Genomic DNA, 13,320 nt, shown 5'->3' with positions numbered 1-13,320 from the left:
GCAAGAACCCGAACCAACCATCATGAGCGCCTGGCATATCCCTGCCAAGCAGCTGCGTGGATTGTTGGCAAGAGGGACTTACCTGGCCACTATTCACCTGTCCACCATTATCAGGGCACCAAGATCTTAAGGGTTTCCCCTTCACCCCTCCCCCGGTTCTTGTCACGCAGACACAAAGCAGAAGCCCAGAAGTCTGAAGTGCAGGCAGTACAATGTTTATTGGGGTTAGTTTCAAGCAAGTATGTCCATAACTCTGATGCCGCAGAGCCTTGTTTCCCAGTGTCCCTGTTCTCCCCTCCTCCTTCTTCACAGGCCCAAATATACCTGCCATGCATGCCCACAGTCCCACCCCTTGCAACTTATATTCTTGAGTCTGGGAGCTTTGGTATCACCTGTTTTGTATTCCACAGGAGGAGTAAGGAATGAGGTTCTGCTTTGATCAGGTACAGGCATTTCTTTGGCTTTTACTATTTCTTATACCTTCCCCCCCATTCCCCTTGTCCCTCCCAACTGGTTGCTTCACCTTATCTAGGGAGTGGAGTTGAGGCAGGACTGTCCTTCAAGTGTACACTCATATATTAAACTCCGACTCTACTCAGCAACACTTTAGCTCTATTCCTCATCTCTTCTCATTGTGCTAAAAGCCCCATATGGTTCTGGGAAATGCAACACACAGCATCTTTGTTCCTCATTCACACACATTAATAAGGATATAAAAGTATCAAAACTCAAACCCAAAATTCGATCCCAGGCTAACAAAAAGGCCAATGTACTAACGTGGTAAATGTGAACTAATTCAGACAGTGAGGATCCCTGTGAGTTTACAAAAACAACAAAGAATCCTTTTGGCAGCTTAGAGACTAGCAGTTCCCATTGGCTGTAGTTTCCAGCCAATGGGAGCTGTGGGGGCGGCGCTTGGGGCAGGTGCAGCATGCAGAGCCCCCTGGCTGTGGCTACATGTAGGAGCCAGAGGGGAGACATGCCGCTGTTTCCGGGAGCTGCGCGGAGCACCGGAGTGGGGCAAGACCAGGGCCGGCTCTAGATTTTTGGCCGCCCCAAGCAAAAAATGTTTTGGCTGCCCCCCACCCCAGCCCTGGGCTCTCTCTTCCCCCCCACCCACACCCTCTCCCGCCCCAGCCCTGGGCTCCCCCCCACCAGTGATGACTTTGCCCTCTCCCCCCTCACCTCCAGCTGGTCCAGCGCTGGCAGGGTCGGGGTAAGCAGTGGGGCTTCCGGGCCACACCTCAGCCCAGGGTCCCTCCATCCAGGGCTCCCGCCTCCAGGACCAGCCGGGACCTGGGAGGGCAGAGCCAGGGGACCGCCCCTGCAGAGGGCTGAGGAGCCAGGGCAGGGTAGCCCCAGAGGCAGCGGAGCCCCGGAGAGCGGGACGCAGGCCCCGCACGGCAGCGCCCCGCCCTCTATGGCCCTGCTGCTGCTGCTGCTGCTGCTGCTGCTTCTGGCCACCCTGCCACAGTCCCTGGGCGGCTTGGGCCGCTTTGGCCAGCCCCAGCTGCAGCGCTGGGGGCGGCCGCCCTGCGGCACCTACAGGTGGCTCCGTGTGCCCCGTGGGGTGTCCCCCAGCCTGAGTGTCCCCCACTGGAAGCCTGCCTGGCCCAGCCACAAGGTGTGGGTGCTGCTCCCCCACGGCGCGAACAGCAGCTACAGGGTGCCCCCCGCATACAACGCGCTGCTGCTGCCAGGGCTGGCTCTAGGCTTTTGCTGCCGGAAGCACACAAAAAAAATGGCCAGAATGCTGCCCTTGAAAATGTGCTGCCCCAAGCACGTGCTTGGTTTGCTGGTGCCTAGAGCTGGCCCTGCTGGCAGCTACGGAATGCTATTTCCTAGCAGTGATGTCTTATGGTTGGTATTTAGCGATGTGTAAACCCCTGCAATATTCAGCTCTTATTAATACAAGGTTTTGCCTCCAACTGGCTGTGTTGTATAACAGCTACCCTGATAGAGGGTGAGGGATGGGAAATAGTGGCTATACTGTATAATGGGCACTAGGGGCAGCAGAGGGTGGGTGGGAAGAGGCGGCTATACTGTATAATGGGCACTAGGGGAAGCAGAGGGTGGGGGCAGGGAAGGGGCGGCTATACTGTATAATGGGCATTAGGGGCAGCAGAGGGTGGGGGTGGGGAAGGAGCGGCTATACTGTATAATGGGCAATAGGGAGCAAGCAGTAATTTTGAAAAAAAATAGAGTGAGAGAGAGTCTCAAAGAGCTTCCAATCTTAGTAGACAAAACAAACCCAGCGTGTGGAAAGGGCTATAATGAGGCAGGGAAGGATTTTAGATTGGTATTGGTAAATTTGGATTTTACCGCAGACAGAAAAAGGACAATAATTTTTCCATCCAGCATAATAAAAATGTGCAGATAGGCAAAGTAAGAAACACGATGCTTGAGAACTTATTAAAGTTTGATTTAAGGATATATTTTGACATATGATGTTGAGTATTTGTATTCTAACAGTTATAAAGCTTTAACTTTTTGAGTCTCAACAGCTCCTGTCGTTAAAGAATTGTCTGATCCCCACTACATAATTTCACCCAACATGGTGAAAATTTAAATGAATAAAAAGAATAAAATTGCTTAAAAATAAACATCGAGATTACCAGTGGAAATGATAAAAAAAAGTGAAATGAGTTCAGCCAACCCAAGATATAGCGAACACACAGAGGAAAGAGAATCTCAGTGTCTAAATGTCACATAAGAGGCAGGCATTTTTGGTTTTAAGTGTGATTATTGCATTGGTTTGTGGTTTAGTTAGGAAGGATTTTTCTACATGGAAAGACAAAAGTAACAGGGGGAGCTACGCTGCAAGAGGAGATGAGGGACAGAGAGAAAGGAAACAGTTGGAATCCATGAAGGCAGGAGAAAGTACTTAGGGCATTACTCTCACATTTGGCCTTAGAATTGGGTGAAAAAAATCATTTCAATAGTTTATTTGCCAAAAATGCACTTTTGGTTGACCCAAAACTCTTGGACATCAATTTGCCTATAATTTTCAGCCCAAAACATTTGAGGGGAGGCGGAGTTAATTCACAAAGGGGCTGTTCATGAAATGGGTGGAGAAGGTAAGAGAAGAAGCACTCTCTCTTTCAACTTGTAGCCCAGTGGTTATGACACTTATCCGGGATGTTGGAGACCCAGGTTCAAATCTCAAGACCATTAAATATTTACTATTGACACAAAGTGGGACAGCTTTAACGGGACAGTTTGAGAGACACCAATCCAGAGAGGCCTGTACCTTGCTGGACAGGACACTCAGCAGAGAGAGAGAAGGTCTTCATTCAGATCCCTGTTCCAGGTTTGAGATTTGCAACTGGGTATCCCATGTTGCAGGTGAGCTCCTAACCACTAGACCAAAGGTTATTAAGTCAAGCAGCACCTCTTTCTCCTCTGTCCATTTAATGTAGGGTACCTAAAGTGCCTTTCAAATCTAGCCTTTCAAAAAGCCTGGAAGCAAAATATGTTGGCTGAATGACACTTTTTTTTCAACCCAAATGGACTTTCTGTTGCTTTCTGTGGTTTGCTGAAAATTCCAAAAAAGTTCAAATTCAGTTCAACCTGACTCTGTTTTTTCCTTCATTTTCTGGAACTGTCACTAAACCAAAACACAGTTATTGACTCACTTCTAGTCGTTCCGGTCCCTGCTCCATCAGAGACTTCCCATTGGACAATGGAGATCTCTGTTCCCCAGCTGTACAAAGGAAGTAACAGCAGCCGGGCCTGTTCCCCATCTCTTAGGGGTGTTGTAAGGATAAATATATTATAGACTCTGGTCCAGCCAAGTATTACAGCAATGGGGGGGAGGGATAGATAAATTTCTTAGGGAGGGGCAGGCAGTCTCCTGAATAAGAGCCTGAACACACGCAGAGAAGGTGAAAGTTCCCTTGTGTCTGACATTGGAATTACACCACTAACTTGGCTGTGAATGGAACCAAACACTCGGTGGAAATGGAGCAGAAATATGAGAAAGGGAATGCAGCTGGGATGGAGATGGGGAGAGACACTCAGTGAGAGGCTGTCTGACAATGACTAACGAGCGGCCCTGCCCTCCCTGTTCAGGCTCAGTCAGCGATGGTGGCAGAGTCGGGGAAAGGGATCAGGGTTAGCTGAGTCTGACCTGAACTCAGGCCATTGTTTGGCAGCGAAGGGGTGGGAGGGCAGAACAGATCGAATGGCATTTTAGCAAACAAGATGGAGCCTCTTTCACACCAAATCTCCCTGTCTCCGTCCTCACAGTGGGAAGGACATTTATCTAGGGGTAACCTTCCTGAAAATCCATTTCAAAGGGTGACTGGCCTATAAAATGGAGGGTCTAAAACACACCAGGGATTCCTTCACTATCTAGCTCTATCACTCTCGCTGGTTCTGTCACCTGAGAAAACAAAGGAACCAGCCTTTGGACTTTGGAGGGGTTCTGAGCTGAGAATTTGGTTCGCTCTGTTGCTGGAAACATTTGGTTAGACTGTCACCTTGAACCAAATCTAGTTTGTTAAATTACTATACAATGTTTTATCTTCATTTCTCTTATAAACATTATTGACTTTAATGCCTTCTACTTCTCTCTTAACACCTACCTCTTTGTAGTTAAATAAACGAATCCAGTGTTGTGTTTAAACAGAACTGTTTGGTAACTCCAAGGAAGTTATAAAACTGCTGTACATTGACCCTTATAGACCCAACGGACCTATAATACCTGAACTGTCCTGGAGAGAGCTGGTCAGTGAAGAATACAAGTTTTGGAGGAAGATCCAGGGCTGGGAGTGTGATTGGGTCAACCTGCAAGTGCTAACCAGGGCTGGCAGAGGCCAGGGTGTGGCTGGTGTTTGCAGACAGGCTTCTGCGGCAGAGCTGCTGGACCAGGGCCGTGGCAATTCATAGACACTTGGGGTGTGACCTGAATGCTGGTGGATGGTTGTGAGCAGGGCCGGCTCTAGGGACCAGCAAACCAAGCACGTGCTTGGGGCAGCACATTTTCAAGGACAGCATTCTGGCCATTTTTTTTTTTTTTTTTTTTTTTTGCTTCCGGTGGCAAAAGCCTAGAGCCGGCTCTGGCAGCAGCAGCGTGTCATGCATGGGGGGCGCCCTGTAGCCGCTGCGGTTCGTGCCGCGGGGGAGCAGCGCCCACACCTTGTGGCTGGGCCAGGCAGGCTTCGAGCGCGGGACATTCAGGCTGGGGGACACCCCACGGGGCACACAGAGCCGCCTGCAGGTGCCGCAGGGCAGCCGCCCGCCAGCACTGCAGCTGGGGCTGAGTGAAGCGGCCCAAGCCGCCCAGGGGCTGTGGCAGGGCGGCCAGAAGCAGCAGCAGCAGCGGGGCCATAGAGGGTGGGGCGCTGCCGTGCGGGGCCTGCTTCCCGCTCTCCGGGGCTCCACTGTCTCCAGGGCTACACTGCCCCGGCTCCTCAGCCCTCTGCCAAGGCGGTCCTCCAGCTCTGCCCTCCTGGAAGCGGGACCCCTGGATGGAGGGACCCTGGGCTGAGGCGCGACCCGGGAGCCCTGTTGCTTACCCCGACCCTGCCAGCGCTGGACCAGCTGGAGGTGAGGGTGGAGTGGGCAGAGTCATCACTGGTGGGGGGGAGCCCAGGGCTGGGGCGGGAGGGAGTGCGGGTGGGGGGAAGAGAGAGCCCAGGGCTGGGGTGGGGGCAGCCAAAAAATTTTTGCTTGGGGCGGCCAAAAACCTAGAGCCGGCCCTGGCAATACAGGTGGTTGGTGTGCAAGGGGATATGGTGGGGATGGTGAGAGGCACTACTTTGGGGGTGGCGGGTGTCCCAGGCTGACGTCCTGACATGCTTCAGTAGGATTTGGTATTTTTATTACTCACGCATTTATTTTCATCAAAAATGGGTTTGTGCTGGGAATAAAAAAATGGTGAAAATTATGTCTCCCTCCACCTCCAGTTAGAAACTCCATGATTTGACCATGGTTATGGCCACCTCCCTCTGTGCCCCTTCCACTTAGATGGAAAACACTGACCTCCAGTCTGTCCTTGGGGGCACAAGAAATGTTTTACAGCAACAAACCTTCTGATACTATCACCCACACTGTTTTATTTGCATTAGTCTGTAGGAATTTGATTACCAGATGTTACTGTCCAACACAGAGTAACAATGAACAGGGCCGGCTCTAGGTTTTTTGCCGCCCCAAGCAAAAAAAATTTTGGCTGCCCCCCACCCCAGCCCTGGGCTCTCTCTTCCTCCCCCTTCTGCACCCTCTAACACCCCAGCCCTGGGCTCTCTCTTCCCCCCCCACCCGCACCCCCTGCTGTCCCAGCCCTGGGCTCTCTTCCCCCCCCACCCGCACCCCCTGCCGCCCCAGCCCTGGTGCTGGTGCCACCAGTGATGACTCTGCCCGCTCCCCCCCTCACCTCCAATCAGTCCGGTGCTGGCAGGGTCGGGGTAAACAACGGGGCTCCCGGGCCGCACTTCAGTCCAGGGTCCCTCCATCCAGGGCTCCTGCCTCCAGTACCGACCGGGACCAGGGAGGGCAGAGCTGGGGGACCGCCCCGGCAGGTGGCTGAGGAGCCAGGGCAGGGTAGTCCCAGAGGCAGCGGAGTCCCGGAGAGCGGGATGCAGGCCCGGCACGGCAGCGCCCCACCCTCTATGGCCCCGCTGCTGCTGCTGCTTCTGGCCGCCCTGTCACAGTCCCTGGGCAGCTTGGGCCGCTTCGCCCAGCCCCAGCTGCAGCTGCAGCACTGGGGAGCGGCCGCCCTGCGGCACCTGTAGACGGCTCCGTGTGCCCCGTGGGGTGTCCCCCAGCCTGAGTGTCCCCCGCTCGAAGCCTGCCCGACCCAGCCACAAGGTGTGGGCGCTGCTCCCCTGCGGCACGAACCGCAGCGGCTACAGGGCGCCCCCCACACACGACGCGCTGCTGCTGCCAGAGCCGGCTCTAGGCTTTTGCCACCGGAAACAGAAAAAACAAATGGCCAGAATGCTGCCCTTGAAAATGTGCTGCCCCAAGCACGTGCTTGGTTTGCTGGTCCCTAGAGCCAGCCCTGACAATGAACAGCAGAGGCGAACAGCAGAGGCTAACAGCGGGAGTTTGCCTGGGAGCTGTCCAAGAGGAGGTACGCTAAGTGCTGCATTAGGGGGGCTGTGTTGGTGAGTATCTGAGTGCCTGCTGCTGGGACAGTTGGTCAGTTTGACCGTGTGCTTGATTGCTTGCTTGTTTGTTTGAAAAGTGTGAATTGGGAGTGCTTTGTTCCAGGTGGGCCTTGAGTGGGCCTGACTGGTATATAAGGGCAGTCAGCAGCGAACCAGCTGAGCGGCGAACAGCAGAGGCTAACAGCGGGAGTTTGCCTGGGAGCTGTCCAAGAGGAGGTACGCTAAGTGCTGCATTAGGGGGGCTGTGTTGGTGAGTATCTGAGTGCCTGCTGCTGGGACAGTTGGTCAGTTTGACCGTGTGCTTGATTGCTTGCTTGTTTGTTTGAAAAGTGTGAATTGGGAGTGCTTTGTTCCAGGTGGGCCTTGAGTGGGCCTGACTGGTATATAAGGGCAGTCAGCAGCGAACCAGCTGAGCGGCGAACAGCAGAGGCTAACAGCGGGAGTTTGCCTGGGAGCTCGCGTGGGGAGAGCGCACCGAGGCTTTCATCTGCAGGTTTCTCTGAGTAGTTTCTGCAACAGTTGAGGAAGCTCTTAAGAGGACGGTGATATGGAAGGTGAGCGATCAGCTGTTGTAACCTGCACAGGTTGTGCTATGTTTGTCTTTCTTCCACAGGACAGAAGCGACTTTGTCTGTACAAAGTGCAAGCTGGTCGCCATATTGGAAGAGAAGGTTCGAGGGCTGGAGAAACGAGTATCGACTCTGAGTTGCATAAGGGAAAATGAAGATTTCCTGGACAGACGTCAGGAGATGCTTCTACGGCCGCAATGTTCTGAAGATTCAGAGCAGGCGCAGCAGGGACAGAAGGATTGTGAGGAGGTTTGGCAGCATGTGACCTCCAGAAGGAGAAAGAGGAGCGTCCATGTACCAGCAATGGAAATACAGGTGAGCAATCGTTTCCATGTTCTCTCTACAGGTACTAATGCGGAGAATGGACTAGATGACCCATCTGAGGGAAGGGAGCAGAAGGAGACTCCACCGATTGGAAGGCAAAAGATGCACTGTCCTAAGGATGGGGGTTCCATGACCACCACTCCCAAGAGGAGGAGGAGGGTGGTGGTGGTCGGGGACTCCCTCCTCAGGGGGACTGAGTCATCTATCTGCCGCCCCGACCGGGAAAACCGAGAGGTCTGCTGCTTGCCAGGAGCTAGGATACACGATGTGACTGAGAGACTGCCGAGACTCATCAAGCCCTCGGATCGCTACCCCTTCCTGCTTCTCCACGTGGGCACCAATGATACTGCCAAGAATGACCTTGAGCGGATCACTGCAGACTACGTGGCTCTTGGAAGAAGGATAAAGGAGTTTGAGGCGCAAGTGGTGTTCTCGTCCATCCTCCCTGTGCAAGGAAAAGGCCGGGGTAGAGACCGTCGAATCGTGGAAGTCAACGAATGGCTACGCAGGTGGTGTCGGAGAGAAGGCTTTGGATTCTTCGACCATGGGATAGTGTTCCAAGAAGAAGGAGTGCTAGGCAGAGATGGGCTCCACCTAATGAAGAGAGGGAAGAGCATCTTCGCCAGCAGGCTGGCTAACCTAGTGAGGAGGGCTTTAAACTAGGTTCACCGGGGGAAGGAGACCAAAGCCCTGAGGTAAGTGGGGAAATGGGATCCTGGGAGGAAGCACAAGCAGGAGAGCGCAAGAGGGGAGGACTCCTGTCTCATGCTGAGAAAGAGGGACGATCGATGAGTTATCTTAAGTGCCTATACACAAATGCAAGAAGCCTGGGAAACAAGCAGGGAGAACTGGAAGTCCTGGCACAGTCAGGGAACTATGATGTGATTGGAATAACAGAGACTTGGTGGGATAACTCACATGACTGGAGTACTGTCATGGATGGATATAAACTGTTCAGGAAGGACAGGCAGGGCAGAAAAGGTGGGGGAGTTGCGTTGTATGTAAGAGAGGAGTATGACTGCTCAGAGCTCCGGTATGAAACTGCAGAAAAACCTGAGAGTCTCTGGATAAAGTTGAGAAGTGTGAGCAACAAGGGTGATGTCGTGGTTGGAGTCTGCTATAGACCACCAGACCAGGGGGATGAGGTGGACGAGGCTTTCTTCTGGCAACTAGCAGAAGTTGCTAGATCGCAGGCCCTGGTTCTCATGGGAGACTTTAATCACCCTGATATCTGCTGGGAGAGCAATACAGCGGTGCACAGGCAATCCAGGAAATTTTTGGATAGTGTAGGGGACAATTTCCTGGTGCAAGTGCTCGAGGAACCAACTAGGGGCAAAGCTTTTCTTGACCTGCTACTCACAAACAGAGAAGAACTAGTAGGAGAAGCAAAAGTGGATGGGAATCTGGGAGGCAGTGACCATGAGATGGTCGAGTTCAGGATCCTGACACAAGGAAGAAAGGAGAGCAGCAGAATACGGACCCTGGACTTCAGAAAAGCAGACTTTGACTCCCTCAGGGAACAGATGGGCAGGATCCCCTGGGAGAATAACATGAAGGGCAAAGGGGTCCAGGAGAGCTGGCTGTTTTTTAAAGAATCCTTATTGAGGTTGCAGGAACAAACCATCCCGATGTGTAGAAAGAATAGTAAATATGGCAGGCGACCAGCTTGGCTAAACAGCGAAATCCTTGCTGATCTTAAACGCAAAAAAGAAGCTTACAAGAAGTGGAAGATTGGACAAATGACCAGGGAGGAGTATAAAAATATTGCTCAGGCGTGCAGGAGTGAAATCAGGAAGGCCAAATCACACTTGGAGTTGCAGTTAGCAAGAGATGTTAAGAGTAACAAGAAGGGTTTCCTCAGGTATGTTAGCAACAAGAAGAAAATCAAGGAAAGTGTGGGCCCCTTACTGAATGAGGGAGGCAACCTAGTGACCGAGGATGTGGAAAAAGCTAATGTACTCAATGATTTTTTTGCCTCTGTCTTCACGAACAAGGTCAGCTCCCAGACTGCTGCACTGGGCAGTACAGTATGGGGAGAAGGTGACCAACCCTCTGTGGAGAAAGAAGTGGTTCGGGACTATTTAGAAAAACTGGACGTGCACAAGTCCATGGGGCCGGATGCGCTGCATCCGAGGGTGCTAAAGGAGTTGGCGGGTGAGATTGCAGAGCCATTAGCCATTATTTTTGAAAACTCATGGCGATCGGGGGAGGTCCCAGATGACTGGAAAAAGGCTAATGTAGTGCCCATCTTTAAAAAAGGGAAGAAGGAGGATCCGGGGAACTACAGGCCAGTCAGCCTCACCTCAGTCCCTGGAAAAATCATGGAGCAGGTCCTCAAGGAATCAATTATGAAACATTTAGAGGAGAGGAAAGTGATCAGGAACAGTCAGCATGGATTCACGAAGGGGAAGTCGTGCCTGACTAACCTAATTGCCTTCTATGACGAGATAACTGGCTCTGTGGATGAGGGGAAAGCAGTGGATGTGTTATTCCTTGACTTTAGCAAAGCTTTTGATACGGTCTCCCACAGTATTCTTGCCGCCAAGTTAAAGAAGTATGGGCTGGATGAATGGACTGTAAGGTGGATAGAAAGCTGGCTAGATCATCGGGCTCAACGGGTAGTGATCAATGGCTCCATGTCTAGTTGGCAGCCGGTTTCAAGCGGAGTGCCCCAAGGGTCGGTCCTGGGGCCGGTTTTGTTTAATATCTTTATTAATGATCTGGAGGATGGTGTGGACTGCACTCTCAGCAAGTTTGCAGATGACACTAAACTAGGAGGCGTGGTAGATACACTAGAGGGTAGGGATCGGATACAGAGGGACCTAGACAAATTAGAAGATTGGGCCGAAAAAAACCTGATGAGGTTCAACAAGGACAAGTGCAGAGTCCTGCACTTAGGACAGAAGAATCCCATGCACTGCTACAGACTAGGGACCGAATGGCTAGGTAGCAGTTCTGCAGAAAAGGACCTAGGGGTCACAGTGGACGAGAAGCTGGATATGAGTCAACAGTGTGCTCTTGTTGCCAAGAAGGCTAACGGCATTTTGGGCTGTATAAGTAGGGGCATTGCCAGCAGATCGAGGGACGTGATCGTTCCCCTTTATTCGACATTGGTGAGGCCTCATCTGGAATACTGTGTCCAGTTTTGGGCCCCACACTACAAGAAGGATGTGGAAAAATTGGAAAGAGTCCAGCGGAGGGCAACAAAAATGATTAGGGGTCTGGAGCACATGACTTATGAGGAGAGGCTGAGGGAACTGGGATTGTTTAGTCTCCAGAAGAGAAGAATGAGGGGGGATTTGATAGCAGCCTTCAACTACCTGAAGGGGGGTTCCAAAGAGGATGGAGCTCGGCTGTTCTCAGTGGTGGCAGACGACAGAACAAGGAGCAATGGTCTCAAGTTGCAGTGGGGGAGGTCCAGGTTGGATATCAGGAAAAACTATTTCACTAGGAGGGTGGTGAAACACTGGAATGCGTTACCTAGGGAGGTGGTGGAGTCTCCTTCCTTGGAGGTTTTTAAGGCCCGGCTTGACAAAGCCCTGGCTGGGATGATTTAGCTGGGAATTGGTCCTGCTTTGAGCAGGGGGTTGGACTAGATGACCTCTTGAGGTCCCTTCCAACTCTGATATTCTATGATTCTATGATTCTATGAATGAACAACAAGGAATATACACATGGATTTGCATTTTTATTTAGTGGAGTTTGTGCCTTACAGGACAAGACAGCTCTGTGCATTATCAGATGCCATCAATGCTCCTCACATAAGGTGAATGTTAAGTCAACACCACGGAGAAAAAAAAAGCATCTTGTATGTGTCAGTGCTGCACTGCTGTACATGAGAGGGGGATAGAATTCTCCACAACCTCACATTCCTCTTTGTTACATAGACACAGCAGGGGACCATAAACACCCTGCCTCGGTAACTCCACGCAGATCGTCTCCATTGCTTTCCCCCATCAGCCCTGACATATTCAATGGGAGTTTTCAACTTGATATCAGTGGGGGCTCTCTGCCTAAATCTCCCGGGCAGCTTTGAAAACCTTGGCCTCAGTAATGATCTAGGAGTCTCTGCATGTTTTTTTGAAAGCCACATATTGACTGAGTGCTTTGCTCAAGGCTTCCCTTACCTCTCTGTTTCTCAGGCTGTAGATGAGGGGGTTCACCAGGGGAGTCAGGACCGTGTAGCAAAGAGAGAGCACTTTCTTTAGCACTCTCAGTGTATTGAGTGTTGGTAACATGGAGACACTCATTAGGGTTCCGTAGAAAATTGTTACCACAATGAGGTGGGAGGAGCAGGTGGAAAAGGCTTTGTGCCTCCCAGTGGTGGAAGGGATTCTCAGGATGGTGGTGATGATGCACACGTAGGATGTCAGGGTTAACAGGAACGGAGGCAGAGTGAATACACAGGCTAGGATGAAATTCAACAACATGATCAGGAGCGTGTCCCCACAGGAAAGTTTAATCAGTGGGATGGGATCACAATACAAATGGTCAATTTCATTTGGGCCACAGAATATGAACTGTGACATGAGTAATATAACAATGGTAATAGCCAAACAACCATTGAACCATGACCCAGCAGCCAACTGGAGGCAAAACCTGGCATTCATCAGAGCTGAATAGTGCAGGGGTTTACATATCGCTAAATACCGATCATAAGACATCACTGCTAGCAGATAGCATTCCGTACCTACCAGACCACCAAAGAAGTACAGTTGTGCGATGCAGCCACTGACTGAGATAGTTTTGTCCCCAGTCAGGAGACTGGCCAGTATTCTGGGGAGGATGGTGGAGGTGTAGCAGATCTCCAAGCAAGACAGGTTCCCCAGGAAGAAGTACATGGGGGTGTGAAGGTGCTGATCAGCCACAACTAGCACAACCATGAGGGTGTTTCCGGCCACAGTTGCCATGTAAATCACTAGAAACAGCAGGAAGAGAAGAATTTGCAGCTCAGGGAGATCTCCGAATCCCAGGAGGATGAATTCTGTGATGGCCGTTTGGTTTCCCCAGACTCTGTCTGCCATGGGTTGAGTTTAGGAACCAGAAAACAAGTCGTGCCAGTGAATTGGAAGAACATAGAGCTGAAAGTTAATCAAGTGTCAGGAATTCATTCCATGAGCTTTCAAAAACTCCTCCCCCGCTGAAATGTTAAGGCTAAATATAGATTTTAGAGCAAAGTGCCAGGATTCTCAGTCTGAGAACAGATCTTTGGTATCCCTACAGATTCACTCTCTGCCATACCTGAATAATAACTATGATAACAACAGCCCATTTCTCTGGTACCCCAATTAGTGATGTGACTAATCAGACCCCTTC

The 13,320-nt window shown here is 51.4% G+C and overlaps 1 pseudogene; it reads right to left on the bottom strand.

The window, feature by feature from the left end:
• Positions 1 to 12,051: 12,051 nt before the first annotated feature.
• Positions 12,052 to 13,028, bottom strand: LOC128845990 (olfactory receptor 6N1-like; annotated as a pseudogene).
• Positions 13,029 to 13,320: the final 292 nt, after the last annotated feature.

Source organism: Malaclemys terrapin, chromosome 12 (assembly GCF_027887155.1).
Source record: "Malaclemys terrapin pileata isolate rMalTer1 chromosome 12, rMalTer1.hap1, whole genome shotgun sequence".
Lineage (NCBI taxonomy): Eukaryota > Metazoa > Chordata > Testudines > Emydidae > Malaclemys > Malaclemys terrapin.
This window is presented reverse-complemented; position numbering and strand designations above follow the sequence as displayed.